The following is a 13183-nucleotide window of genomic DNA, read 5'->3' as shown; positions in this document are numbered from 1 at the left end:
TATAGGGAATCGCCAGGTATCGGCCACACACAGCTACTCAAAAGCGCTAGTCGCCTGAAAATGCACAGAGACCCTTTTCTGGGTGACACGAGAATTGAAAAAATTGCATTGACAAAACACATATAGAAACATCGCCAAACAGATGAGGCGACAAATAGTGAAAACCAACAACGACATGACGTCACAGGAAATGCGTGACGTCTCTTTATCTTGATTACTTGTATGTGGTGCCAATTAGTGATTATTTTAATTAGTTCACCTTTTGTAAGGGGAAGGGGAGGTCCCCATGTGGGTATAAGTAGTGGTTTGGAACTGAGCATGCCCAGGTCTCTGATGAAGTACATAGTTACGAAACGCGTCAGACCATGAGCTAGCAATTCTTTTTTAACCTGATGTAAATCAATAAAGGATGATCTTTTAACCGATAACCTGCCTGATCGATCTTTTTGACTTTGGAGTGCGCTGCAACGACTTGGATGTGTATCGTGAAAACGTCTCCCTTAGCGACAGACTCGGGGCGGCAGCACTGGGGTCACCTCGTGGAGAGGGTAAGCCGATCCTTATATTTATCTATGAGTGGAAATAACCGTTGGAAATAACGTGGGAAGGTTTGTGTAATAAACGCAGGGCTCGGGGCAGGTGCACCCGAGCCAATTACCACCAACGGTGAGCGGACTTTAACTGCTACAAATCATTGTGTTATAGAGGATCAAGCGGACAAGAATTACTTATACTAATTTAAAACCTCAGAATTGGTGTTGGGATATTTTTTGGAAGTGTATCCTTGAACATATCAGTGACATTAATCAAAGGGGCACATTTACAAAGCTCGAGTGAAGGAATAGAATGAAAAATACTTCGAATTTCAAACATTTTTTTTGGCTACTTTGGCCATCGAATTGGCTACTTCAACCTTCGACTACGACTTCGAATCAAACGATTCGAACTAAAAATCGTTCGACTATTCGACCATTCGATAGTCGAAGTACTGTCTCTTTAAAAAAAAATGCGACCCCCTACTTCGCCACCTAAAACCTACCGAGCATCAATGTTAGTCTATGGGGAAGGTCCCCCAAGGCTTTCCTAGGTTTTTTGATCGAAGGAAAATCGTTCGATCGATGGATTAAAATCCTTTGAATTGTTTGATTTTTCCTTTGATCGTATGAACGCACGAAATGCGGTAAATATCAGACTCGAAGGATTAACCCTCGATATTCGACCCTAAGCAGATGTGCCCCGTAATGTAGAAAAAAGCTCGACATTATAAAAATGTGCAGGGTGGAGATTCAAACAATGTAAAGATTTGGAATTGAACAAGTTTCATTGGGCATCCGGGGAGGAGAAATTGATTCAGAAGGAATTGAGGGGGATCTATGAATTGAATACACTCCGGCCTAATGGTTTGAACGATGACAGTAAATTTGGACTTGTTTTATAGACTGCTTAATGATTAATAGATCAAATTGATAAGTATAACCACATAAGAACTGATAAGGATTAACCCCTCGTGTTGAAACAAATAAATAAATAAATAATTTAATAAATAAATAAAAAAAATTATTAGAACAAGTAAAAAGTGTGAATATACATAAGAAAAAATAGCACCAATTTAAAGAAATTGTTCAGTGGAAAAATAAAAACTGGGTAAATAAATAGGCTGTGCAAAATAAAAAATGTATCTAATATAGTTAGTTAGCCAAAAATGTAATGTATAAAGGCTGGAGTGAGTGGATGTGTAACATAATAGCCAGAACACTACTTCCTGCTTTTCAGCTCTCTTGCTTTCCACTGATTGGTTACCAGGCAGTAACCAATCAGAGACTTGAGGGGGGGTCACATGGGACATAACTGTTGCTTTTGAATCTGAGCTGAATGCTGAGAATCAATTACAAACTCACTGAACAGTTATGTCCCATGTGGCCCCCCTTACAGTCACTGACTAACTCAGAGTTAGAGAGCTGAAAAGCAGGAAGTAGTGTTCTGGCTATTATGTTACACATCCACTCACTCCAGCCTTTATACATGACATTTTTGCCCAACTAACTATATTAGATACATTTTTTATTTTGTACAATCTATTTACCCAGTTTATATTTTTATACTGAACTTTTCCTTTAAAGTATTATACGAAAAAGCAGCATCCGTAGGGTTAAGGAATTGGTTTAACCCTTTTGTGTTCAATGTCACCACAAGATGGGCTATAAGAGGCGAGCAAAGATGACATCACTAAGCCCTGACGAAGCGGCTGAAGGTGAAACACGCGGAAAAGAACGCCGTCACTAATGTGTATCATTCATTAACATGAGCAACCAGAGTCCGAGATTCTTCGATTCTACAATCGGCTCTTGAAGTGCCGCCATGATGGATCCGCTAGTGATGAAGCCGCCACAGAAACGACACTGATGCGGTGGGAAAGTAAATCTCGCGGCTGAATGGCAACTTGATATTATCCGCAATTATATGAGCCCATTGCGCTATTAACTGTCCAGAACTTTAGCGCTTTTGCAATAGGAAGGTTAAAGGGTTACTGTCAAGAGAAAAATTTTTTTCCAAAATGAATCAGTTAATAGCGCTGCTCCAGCAGAATTCTGCACTGAAATCCATTTCTCAAAAGAGCAAACAGATTTTTTTATATTCAATTTTGAAATCTGACATGGGGCTAGACATATTGTCAATTTCCCAGCTGCCCCAAGTCATGTGACTTGTGCCTGCACTTTAGGAGAGAAATGCTTTCTGGTAGGCTGCTGTTTTTCCTTCTCAATGTAACTGAATGTGTCTCAGTGGGACCTGGATTTTACTATTGAGTGTTGTTCTTAGATCTACCAGGCAGCTGTTATCTTGTGTTAGGGAGCTGCTATCTGGTTACCTTCCCATTGTTCTCTTGTTAGGCTGCTGGGGGGGGAAAAGCGAGGGGGTGATATCACTCCAACTTGCAGTACAGCAGTAAAGAGTGATTGAAGTTTATCAGAGCACAAGTCACATGACTTGGGGCAGCTGGGAAATTGACAAAATGTCTAGCCCCATGTCAGATTTCAAAATTGAATATAAAAAAATCTGTTTGCTCTTTTGAGAAATGGATTTCAGTGCAGAATTCAGCTGGAGCAGCTCTATTAACTGATGTGTTTTGAAAAAAACATGTTTTCCCATGACAGTATCCCTTTCAGCTCTTCATGACTTACAATTTGAAGCGACCTCAATACCTTCCTACACTTCACAAGTAAGTGGATACGAGTTACATCTATTGTCAGAGAGTTATCTTTGTGCAACAAATAAGCGCTGCCCTGTGACTAACGAATCCTTCAGTATTTGCACAATAATCATTTACAAATAAGGAAAGTCTAACGGGATGATGTACTTTTCCTCATTAATGCCTCGTCAATTTTATTCTAATCAATCAGAAAGCTGCTACAATTCATTTTTAAAAAAATTGGTGCTAACATGAAATGGACTCTATAGACACGAATTTTGGTGAATTAATTATATATTGATGAATTAATATTGTATAGTATTTATCACTTTTTTGTATGATGTCATTAAATAACGTCAATTAATAGAATGTATTGTACTCCAATGATGAATTCATTATTTATTAAATGGATTATATGAAATCATCTACAGTGTGTGGAAAAAAAGCTCTTTAAATTGTTGTCCCTATTTAATTGTATTCAAGTTACGCACCGCCGCACAAGGCTGAGTAAACTTCACATTTTAAAACGAGTAGTGTGCGCAGCCAATATACATGTAACATTATCTTGCCCTTTAATTGGGCTATTGGCTGCAAGTCACTGGATCATTATATACAATATATAGTGGGAATAACAAAATCAAAAGGTAACTGCACCGTCACTAGAATGTCTGGCTACACACAGCAAAGCAAGGGCGCAAGTCTCAGGGTACCTCCTCTGTTTCAACTCCACCTGTACCCTGTTATGTACCCTGTTATTTACTTTTATTTACTTATTTACCCTGTTATGTACCCTGTTATTTACTTTTATTTACCCTATTTACTTGTTATTTACCCTGTTATTTACTTGTTATTTACCCTATTTACTTGTTATTTACCCTGTTATTTACTTGTTATTTACCCTGTTATTTACTTGTTATTTACCCTGTTATTTACCCTGTTATTTACTTGTTATTTACCCTGTTATTTACTTGTTATTTACTTGTTATTTACCTTGTTATTTACTAGTTATTTACCCTGTTATTTACCCTGTTATTTACTTGTTATTTACCCTATTTACTTGTTATTTACCCTATTTACTTGTTATTTACCCTGTTATTTACCCTGTTATTTACTTGTTATTTACCCTGTTATTTACTTGTTATTTACCTTGTTATTTACCCTGTTATTTACTTGTTATTTACCCTGTTATTTACTTGTTATTTACCCTGTTATTTACTTGTTATTTACCCTGTTATTTACTTGTTATTTACTTGTTATTTACCTTGTTATTTACTAGTTATTTACCCTGTTATTTACCCTGTTATTTACTTGTTATTTACCCTATTTACTTGTTATTTACCCTGTTATTTACTTGTTATTTACCCTGTTATTTACCCTGTTATTTACTTGTTATTTACCCTGTTATTTACTTGTTATTTACCTTGTTATTTACCCTGTTATTTACTTGTTATTTACCCTATTTACTTGTTATTTACCCTATTTACTTGTTATTTACCCTGTTATTTACTTGTTATTTACCCTGTTATTTACTTGTTATTTACCCTGTTATTTACTTGTTATTTACCCTGTTATTTACCTTGTTATTTACTAGTTATTTACCCTGTTATTTACCCTGTTATTTACCCTGTTATTTACCCTATTTACTTGTTATTTACCCTGTTATTTACTTGTTATTTACCCTGTTATTTACTTGTTATTTACCCTGTTATTTACTTGTTATTTACCCTGTTATTTACTTGTTATTTACTTGTTATTTACCTTGTTATTTACTAGTTATTTACCCTGTTATTTACCCTGTTATTTACTTGTTATTTACCCTATTTACTTGTTATTTACCCTGTTATTTATTTGTTATTTACCCTGTTATTTACCCTGTTATTTACTTGTTATTTACCCTGTTATTTACTTGTTATTTACCCTGTTATTTACTTGTTATTTACCCTGTTATTTACTTGTTATTTACCCTGTTATTTACTTGTTATTTACCCTGTTATTTACTTGTTATTTACCCTGTTATTTACCTTGTTATTTACTAGTTATTTACCCTGTTATTTACTTGTTATTTACCCTGTTATTTACTTGTTATTTACCCTGTTATTTACCCTGTTATTTACTTGTTATTTACCTTGTTATTTACCCTGTTATTTACTTGTTATTTACCCTGTTATTTACTTGTTATTTACCCTGTTATTTACTTGTTATTTACCCTGTTATTTACTTGTTATTTACCCTGTTATTTACCTTGTTATTTACTAGTTATTTACCCTGTTATTTACCCTGTTATTTACTTGTTATTTACCCTGTTATTTACTTGTTATTTACCCTGTTATTTACTTGATATTTACCCTGTTATTTACTTGTTATTTACCCTGTTATTTACTTGTTATTTACCCTGTTATTTACCTTGTTATTTACCCTGTTATTTACTTGTTATTTACCCTGTTATTTACTTGTTATTTACCCTGTTATTTACTTGTTATTTACCTTGTTATTTACCCTGTTATTTACTTGTTATTTACTTGTTATTTACCTTGTTATTTACTAGTTATTTACCCTGTTATTTACCCTGTTATTTACTTGTTATTTACCCTATTTACTTGTTATTTACCCTGTTATTTATTTGTTATTTACCCTGTTATTTACCCTGTTATTTACTTGTTATTTACCCTGTTATTTACTTGTTATTTACCTTGTTATTTACCCTGTTATTTACTTGTTATTTACCCTGTTATTTACTTGTTATTTACCCTGTTATTTACTTGTTATTTACCCTGTTATTTACTTGTTATTTACCCTGTTATTTACCTTGTTATTTACTAGTTATTTACCCTGTTATTTACCCTGTTATTTACTTGTTATTTACCCTATTTACTTGTTATTTACCCTGTTATTTACTTGTTATTTACCCTGTTATTTACTTGTTATTTACCCTGTTATTTACCCTGTTATTTACTTGTTATTTACCCTGTTATTTACTTGTTATTTACCTTGTTATTTACCCTGTTATTTACTTGTTATTTACCCTGTTATTTACTTGTTATTTACCCTGTTATTTACTTGTTATTTACCCTGTTATTTACTTGTTATTTACCCTGTTATTTACCTTGTTATTTACTAGTTATTTACCCTCTTATTTACCCTGTTATTTACTTGTTATTTACCCTATTTACTTGTTATTTACCCTGTTATTTACTTGTTATTAACCCTGTTATTTACTTGTTATTTACCCTGTTATTTACTTGTTATTTACCCTGTTATTTACTTGTTATTTACCTTGTTATTTACCCTGTTATTTACTTGTTATTTACCCTGTTATTTACTTGTTATTTACCCTGTTATTTACTTGTTATTTACCCTGTTATTTATTGTTATTTACCCTATTATTTACTTGTTATTTACCCTGTTATTTACCTTGTTATTTACTAGTTATTTACCCTGTTATTTACCCTGTTATTTACTTGTTATTTACCCTGTTATTTACTTGTTATTTACCCTGTTATTTACCCTGTTATTTACTTGTTATTTACCCTGTTATTTACTTGTTATTTACCTTGTTATTTACCCTGTTATTTACTTGTTATTTACCCTGTTATTTACTTGTTATTTACCCTGTTATTTACTTGTTATTTACCCTGTTATTTACCTTGTTATTTACCCTCTTATTTACCCTGTTATTTACTTGTTATTTACCCTATTTACTTGTTATTTACCCTGTTATTTACTTGTTATTAACCCTGTTATTTACTTGTTATTTACCCTGTTATTTACTTGTTATTTACCCTGTTATTTACTTGTTATTTACCTTGTTATTTACCCTGTTATTTACTTGTTATTTACCCTGTTATTTACTTGTTATTTACCCTGTTATTTACTTGTTATTTACCCTGTTATTTATTGTTATTTACCCTATTATTTACTTGTTATTTACCCTGTTATTTACTTGTTATTTACCTTGTTATTTACCCTGTTATTTACTTGTTATTTACCCTGTTATTTACTTGTTATTTACCCTGTTATTTACTTGTTATTTACCCTGTTATTTACCTTGTTATTTACTAGTTATTTACCCTGTTATTTACCCTGTTATTTACTTGTTATTTACCCTGTTATTTACTTGTTATTTACCCTGTTATTTACTTGTTATTTACCCTGTTATTTACTTGTTATTTACCCTGTTATTTACCCTGTTATTTACTTGTTATTTACCCTGTTATTTACCTTGTTATTTACCCTGTTATTTACTTGTTATTTACCCTGTTATTTACTTGTTATTTACCCTGTTATTTACTTGTTATTTACCTTGTTATTTACCCTGTTATTTACTTGTTATTTACCCTGTTATTTACTTGTTATTTACTTGTTATTTACTTGTTATTTACCCTGTTATTTACTTGTTATTTACCTTGTTATTTACCCTGTTATTTACTTGTTATTTACCCTGTTATTTACTTGTTATTTACCCTGTTATTTACCTTGTTATTTACTAGTTATTTACCCTGTTATTTACCCTGTTATTTACTTGTTATTTACCCTATTTACTTGTTATTTACCCTGTTATTTACTTGTTATTTACCCTGTTATTTACTTGTTATTTACCCTGTTATTTACCCTGTTATTTACTTGTTATTTACTTGTTATTTACCTTGTTATTTACTAGTTATTTACCCTGTTATTTACCCTGTTATTTACTTGTTATTTACCCTATTTACTTGTTATTTACCCTGTTATTTATTTGTTATTTACCCTGTTATTTACCCTGTTATTTACTTGTTATTTACCCTGTTATTTACCTTGTTATTTACTAGTTATTTACCCTGTTATTTACCCTGTTATTTACTTGTTATTTACCCTATTTACTTGTTATTTACCCTGTTATTTACTTGTTATTTACCCTGTTATTTACTTGTTATTTACCCTGTTATTTACCCTGTTATTTACTTGTTATTTACCCTGTTATTTACTTGTTATTTACCCTGTTATTTACTTGTTATTTACCCTGTTATTTACTTGTTATTTACCCTGTTATTTACTTGTTATTTACCCTGTTATTTACCTTGTTATTTACTAGTTATTTACCCTCTTATTTACCCTGTTATTTACTTGTTATTTACCCTATTTACTTGTTATTTACCCTGTTATTTACTTGTTATTAACCCTGTTATTTACTTGTTATTTACCCTGTTATTTACTTGTTATTTACCCTGTTATTTACTTGTTATTTACCTTGTTATTTAACCTGTTATTTACTTGTTATTTACCCTGTTATTTACTTGTTATTTACCCTGTTATTTACCTTGTTATTTACTAGTTATTTACCCTGTTATTTACTTGTTATTTACCCTATTTACTTGTTATTTACCCTGTTATTTACTTGTTATTTACCCTGTTATTTACTTGTTATTTACCCTATTTACTTGTTATTTACCCTGTTATTTACTTGTTATTTACCCTGTTATTTACTTGTTATTTACCTTGTTATTTACCCTGTTATTTACTTGTTATTTACCCTGTTATTTACTTGTTATTTACCCTGTTATTTACTTGTTATTTACCCTGTTATTTACCTTGTTATTTACTAGTTATTTACCCTGTTATTTACCCTGTTATTTACTTGTTATTTACCCTATTTACTTGTTATTTACCCTGTTATTTACTTGTTATTTACCCTGTTATTTACTTGTTATTTACCCTGTTATTTACCCTGTTATTTACTTGTTATTTACCCTGTTATTTACTTGTTATTTACCTTGTTATTTACCCTGTTATTTACTTGTTATTTACCCTGTTATTTACTTGTTATTTACCCTGTTATTTACTTGTTATTTACCCTGTTATTTACCTTGTTATTTACTAGTTATTTACCCTCTTATTTACCCTGTTATTTACTTGTTATTTACCCTATTTACTTGTTATTTACCCCTTGTTATTTACCCTGTTATTTACCCTGTTATTTACTTGTTATTTACCCTGTTATTTACTTGTTATTTACCCTGTTATTTACCCTGTTATTTACTTGTTATTTACCCTGTTATTTACTTGTTATTTACCTTGTTATTTACCCTGTTATTTACTTGTTATTTACCCAGTTATTTACTTGTTATTTACCCTGTTATTTACTTGTTATTTACCCTGTTATTTACTTGTTATTTACCCTGTTATTTACCCTGTTATTTACTTGTTATTTACCCTGTTATTTACCCTGTTATTTACCTTGTTATTTACTAGTTATTTACCCTCTTATTTACCCTGTTATTTACTTGTTATTTACCCTGTTATTTACTTGTTATTTACCCTGTTATTTACTTGTTATTTACCCTGTTATTTACTTGTTATTTACCCTGTTATTTACCTTGTTATTTACTAGTTATTTACCCTGTTATTTACTTGTTATTTACCCTATTTACTTGTTATTTACCTTGTTATTTACCCTGTTATTTACTTGTTATTTACCCTGTTATTTACTTGTTATTTACCCTGTTATTTACTTGTTATTTACCCTGTTATTTACCTTGTTATTTACTAGTTATTTACCCTCTTATTTACTTGTTATTTACCCAGTTATTTACTTGTTATTTACCCTGTTATTTACTTGTTATTTACCCTGTTATTTACTTGTTATTTACCCTGTTATTTACCCTGTTATTTACTTGTTATTTACCCTGTTATTTACCCTGTTATTTACCTTGTTATTTACTAGTTATTTACCCTCTTATTTACCCTGTTATTTACTTGTTATTTACCCTATTTACTTGTTATTTACCCTGTTATTTACTTGTTATTAACCCTGTTATTTACTTGTTATTTACCCTGTTATTTACTTGTTATTTACCCTGTTATTTACTTGTTATTTACCTTGTTATTTACCCTGTTATTTACTTGTTATTTACCCTGTTATTTACTTGTTATTTACCCTGTTATTTACTTGTTATTTACCCTGTTATTTACTTGTTATTTACCCTGTTATTTACCTTGTTATTTACTAGTTATTTACCCTGTTATTTACTTGTTATTTACCCTATTTACTTGTTATTTACCCTGTTATTTACTTGTTATTTACCCTGTTATTTACTTGTTATTTACCCTGTTATTTACCCTGTTATTTACTTGTTATTTACCCTGTTATTTACTTGTTATTTACCTTGTTATTTACCCTGTTATTTACTTGTTATTTACCCAGTTATTTACTTGTTATTTACCCTGTTATTTACTTGTTATTTACCCTGTTATTTACTTGTTTTTTACCCTGTTATTTACCCTGTTATTTACTTGTTATTTACCCTGTTATTTACCTTGTTATTTACTAGTTATTTACCCTGTTATTTACCCTGTTATTTACTTGTTATTTACCCTATTTACTTGTTATTTACCCTGTTATTTACTTGTTATTTACCCTGTTATTTACTTGTTATTTACCCTGTTATTTACCCTGTTATTTACTTGTTATTTACCCTGTTATTTACCCTGTTATTTACTTGTTATTTACCTTGTTATTTACTAGTTATTTACCCTGTTATTTACCCTGTTATTTACTTGTTATTTACCCTATTTACTTGTTATTTACCCTGTTATTTACCCTGTTATTTACTTGTTATTTACCCTGTTATTTACTTGTTATTTACTTGTTATTTACCTTGTTATTTACTAGTTATTTACCCTGTTATTTACCCTGTTATTTACTTGTTATTTACCCTATTTACTTGTTATTTACCCTGTTATTTATTTGTTATTTACTTGTTATTTACCCTGTTATTTACTTGTTATTTACCTTGTTATTTACCCTGTTATTTACTTGTTATTTACCCTGTTATTTACTTGTTATTTACCCTGTTATTTACTTGTTATTTACCCTGTTATTTACTTGTTATTTACCCTGTTATTTACTTGTTATTTACCCTGTTATTTACTTGTTATTTACCCTGTTATTTACCTTGTTATTTACTAGTTATTTACCCTGTTATTTACCCTGTTATTTACTTGTTATTTACCCTATTTACTTGTTATTTACCCTGTTATTTACTTGTTATTTACCCTGTTATTTACTTGTTATTTACCCTGTTATTTACCTTGTTATTTACTTGTTATTTACCCTGTTATTTACTTGTTATTTACCTTGTTATTTACCCTGTTATTTACTTGTTATTTACCCTGTTATTTACTTGTTATTTACCCTGTTATTTACTTGTTATTTACCCTGTTATTTACCCTGTTATTTACTTGTTATTTACCCTGTTATTTACCTTGTTATTTACTAGTTATTTACCCTGTTATTTACCCTGTTATTTTCTTGTTATTTACCCTATTTACTTGTTATTTACCCTGTTATTTACTTGTTATTTACCCTGTTATTTACTTGTTATTTACCCTGTTATTTACCCTGTTATTTACTTGTTATTTACCCTGTTATTTACTTGTTATTTACCTTGTTATTTACCCTGTTATTTACTTGTTATTTACCCTGTTATTTACTTGTTATTTACCCTGTTATTTACTTGTTATTTACCCTGTTATTTACTTGTTATTTACCCTGTTATTTACCTTGTTATTTACTAGTTATTTACCCTGTTATTTACCCTGTTATTTACTTGTTATTTACCCTGTTATTTACTTGTTATTTACCCTGTTATTTACTTGTTATTTACTTGTTATTCACCCTGTTATTTACTTGTTATTTACCCTGTTATTTACTTGTTATTTACTTGTTATTTACCCTGTTATTTACTTGTTATTTACCCTGTTATTTACTTGTTATTCACCCTGTTATTTACTTGTTATTTACCCTGTTATTTACTTGTTATTTACTTGTTATTTACCCTGTTATTTACTTGTTATTTACCCTGTTATTTACCCTGTTATTTACCCTGTTATTTACCCTGTTATTTACTTGTCATTTACTTGTTATTCACCCTGTCATCAGCTTTATATCAGGGATCAGTCAGTTGTTCCTGGTTCCATCCCTAGTGAGCTGCTTAATTCATATTCATGTGTCCCCAGAAAATTAACTCTTCACTTATATTCTCTGTATATTCCTCCTCTTTATCTTCTCTTCACCTATTTGATTAACAATGACTGATCTATCCATATTCTCACATATATACATACAGACATACCTATACAGTCCTATCTATACACTCACATACTGTATATATTGGCATGGGCTGACAAATGAGAACCATGCAGTGTCACCCCCAGCCAGCAGGGGGCAGTATTAGGCAATCCTTATAGAGTAAGGGGACTGTGTATGGAGAGATAGAAAAGGAGAGACCAGAGAGAGAGAGAGAGAGAGAGAGAGAGAGATCGTATGGGAAGTGAGGTTAGTAAAGTGCATGAAATACAGATTTCACTTAGGGGCACATTTACCTAGGGTCGAATATCGAGGGTTAATTAACCCTCGATATTCGACCGTTGAAGTAAAATCCTTCTACTTCGAAGTCGAAGGAAGTTGAAGTCGAAGGATTTAGCGCAATTCGTTCGATCGAACGATCGAAGGAATAATCGTTTGATTAAACAATTAAATGATTCGAAGGATTTTAATCCATCGATCGAACGAAATTCCTTCAATCAAAAAAAACCTTGGAAAGCCTATGGGGACCTTCCCCGTAGTCTAACATTGGCCTCGGTAGGTTTTAGGTGACGAACTTGGGGGTCGAAGAATTTTTTAAAGAGACAGAACTTCGACTATCGAATATAATATTTTTAGTTTGAATCGTTCGATTTGAAGTCGAAGGTCGTAGTCGAAGGTTGAAGTAGCCCATTCGATGGTTGAAGTAGCCATATTCGACCATTCGAAATTCAAACTATTTTTCCTCTATTCCTTCACTCGAGCTAATGTAAAAAAAAGTAAATGGGCCCCTTAGTGTGTCAGTCAGGGAAGGACTTTACTCTGTATTTAGGCTCCTCAGGTTCCTGTTCCAATAGGCCTCACTGTTGCTATTGTAGATCGAGGGCCAGTTATGGACTCAGGGAATTGATCCATAAGAAGCAGAAGGTTCATTAGTC

The sequence above is a fragment of the Xenopus laevis genome, chromosome 3L (assembly GCF_017654675.1).
Source record: "Xenopus laevis strain J_2021 chromosome 3L, Xenopus_laevis_v10.1, whole genome shotgun sequence".
Lineage (NCBI taxonomy): Eukaryota > Metazoa > Chordata > Amphibia > Anura > Pipidae > Xenopus > Xenopus laevis.
Note: the sequence above shows the minus strand (reverse complement) of the source record.